Here is a 2913-nt window from a genome sequence, read left to right on the forward strand (position 1 = left end):
CCGGCAGTTTTGAAGCTCCCTTGGGATGCTGAGGGCCAGCTCCCGGGAGTCCAACGGTGACAAAGGGATCCTCTCGTGGGGGAGACACCTCCAGCCTACGGTGCGGGGAAGCCCCTGACCCCGGGTGCTCTTGAAGGAGGACGGAGCAGGACCCATCCTGCCTGAGGAGGGTCCCCTATCTGAGAGGGCCTTTGGCGGGGAGCATCCTACCTGTGAGGGGTCTCATCCTGGCCTGGGGGATCCCCTTCTGTTGGAGGGGAGATCCTCGCTGTGTGGGGTTGTATCCTGCCCGGGGTGTGCTGAGGGCGCTGGGAAGGAGGAGGAGAAACCCCCTGCTCAGGTGGAGCCCTGGGAGTAGGATCCCGGCTGTGGTGGTGAGGTCACAGCATGCTCGGGCATGATCCCCTGCCATAAGGGTGGTCACAGCCGTGGAGTGTCCACACGCTGCCTGGGTGATGCGACCTCCCAGGAGTGCTGCAGGGCAGGGATCCCAAGCCAGATGAGAACACGGGAGGGAGTTCCCCAGAGCAAAGAGGGCCTGAGCTTGGGGGGCTCAAGGCAGCAGGAGAAGGGGCAGTGGCAAGGCCTGCAGTTAGGCTTAGCCTCAGGGGTGTGGGGCAGAAACCAGGGTCCAAGAGAGGTCCCAGCAGCAGAGCAGTGCTGCTGAGACAGCACTCTGTGGGCGATGGTTCAGGGATCCCCGATTCCCAGCCCTACTGTGCTGGCTGCTCTGAAGGACAGCGCGGAACACGTTAACCCCATCGATAGGAGGTAGCGATGGCAGAGAGCTTTCTGTCCTCAGTGGCATGAAGTGGAGCGGGGTCAAATGCATCGGTGGTGCAACAGAAGTGAGTAAAGACGCAGCTGGGGTGGACTTGGCCAGAGCTGGCTGTTCAGCTGACAAAGAGGTCTCCTGGGGAAGTCCTGATTGTCCATCCAGAACTCAACAGCCCTGGGCAGTAAAACCCTGTAGGATCATTATTTCTGTAAGAACAAGCATCCTAAACCTTTAACGTTGCAAGGGAGGATCATGAAATCTCCAGAATAACCCTCTCCTGATGCAGATAACTGGCAGAAAAGTATTTCCAGAGTAAAATTGCTTGAGACCCGGCGCATGTAAAATGCTTCTTTGGTCTTGTGTTTCAGCCCTCGGAACCCTCCACCCGGTCCCTCCATGTCCGCAGCCAGCAAGGTGAGCCCCCGCTCTGCTAACTGCTTGTTTGGGCTACGTTTGTGTTTATGGGGTTTATTCTGAAGTTGTTGATGTATTTGGGAACATCTCTTGAACTGCTCCAGAGTGAAAATTCATCATTGTGGTATTTCTAGTTTATTTTTCTAAGGAAGGAAGCAGATGTGATTGGATACTCTTGCTCTCCTCTGCAAACTCTGAATTCATTTCTCTTTTCAATGGAATTTGTCCCAGGGGTTGGAGTTTCCTACATCAGAAGTTCCTGCCTATTTTGTGAGAATCAGCGGCAGGGTAGAGGCATCAGTGTCCCAGCTGGGGACAAAGCGAACAGATTCACCCCACACTGTACGCTGCAGAGTCCACACAGGATGTTGTCACAGGAAACAGCTTTGTAATTTTGCTGCTCACAGACTGTCTCCGCTCCAACCCTCCCAGGAGGCTTGGGCAGAGATTATTTTTTCTTCTTCTTCTGTAAAATAGGTGATTCCTGCCGTGCAGAGCAAGCAGGGAGGTTTGTCCCTCTTACTCTGTTCTGCTTTTTATCATTGTGTGAAAGTTATTCTACGTTTTTGGAGGGTTTTTTTCCTTAGTAATTTGAGAACTGCTGAGTGGTTCCAGAGCCATCCTGTGGGGCTGTAATGTGGCCTTGTCAAAAACTGCCCAGAAGTCATCTTGTGGTCTTGCTGCCATCCGTGTTGTGTCTGAGGGGGGTGGAATCTGAAAGTCCACCATACTCAGGAGGGAGAGACAACCTTACGACCTTGCTGCTGCCGTCTGAGCTTTGTTGTTGTGCCTGAAACAGCTTTGTTGCTTTTCAGTAATAGTTGTGGGCAGTTGATGTCCTTTTCGTCTTGGCCACTTCCTCAAATCTCACAGCCAACAGGGTTTATTAGCTGTCACCGTGACCATGGAGAGCGGGGGGCGTGTGGGAAGGGCTGGGGCTCCTCTGGAGCGAACAGCAAGGTGCCTGTGACCTGGAGGTGTGGCGCTGGGAGTAATTAGTCCCACAGCGTGTGTGTGATTCTGGGCACACATCTCGTCCTCCCAGGAGCTGGTAGGTATTTATAGCCAGGAGGGTCTCGCGTGGTGCAGCTGCTGCTGTGGTAGCAGAGTGGTGAGTGCGGGAATTGCTCAGGGAGTTGTGGTTTCCATTCTCGGGAAGGCAGAGCTAAACATCTGCTTCCAGTTGTTTGACAGAGTTCAGAAATTTCTGCTCAAAACACAGTGAGCTCTGTTTGGTGTCTGTGGATGGTGTGGAGCTCCCCCGAGCCGTGCGGCAGTCGCCTGGCTACGTGCTGGTGGAAGGAGGGGGCGGTTTGCACCCCGGCTTGTCGCTGCTGGCAGCTGCGGTGGTCACCACCAGATCCAGACCTGCTGCTTTCTTCCATCTTTCAGTGTAGTCTTTTGAGTCTGAAGACGCTGGAACTGCTTGGAAGGAGCTCGCTTTTCCCTGTGGAATGGTCTTTTCCTTCCCCCGTGCTAAGAGCCGACGGTGGAAGTGAGGGAACAGTAGAAGTGAGGGAACGGGATTCTTGGTCAGATGTGGCTGATAAGGGCAGTCTGAGCAGTTCAGGAAGCGGAACTTCCTACCAAATGATGAGATGGGGGCCCTATTTCCCAAGTGTCTTTGTGTAAAATGAATTTTTTATTAGCCAGGAGGAATTAAAGGGGAAGGTTGAGAAGCTTTGAGATGAAAAGCCAGATGCTGCACAGCCTTCCTCCAT

Source organism: Buceros rhinoceros, unplaced genomic scaffold (genome assembly GCF_000710305.1).
Source record: "Buceros rhinoceros silvestris isolate BGI_N320 unplaced genomic scaffold, ASM71030v1 scaffold17959, whole genome shotgun sequence".
Lineage (NCBI taxonomy): Eukaryota > Metazoa > Chordata > Aves > Bucerotiformes > Bucerotidae > Buceros > Buceros rhinoceros.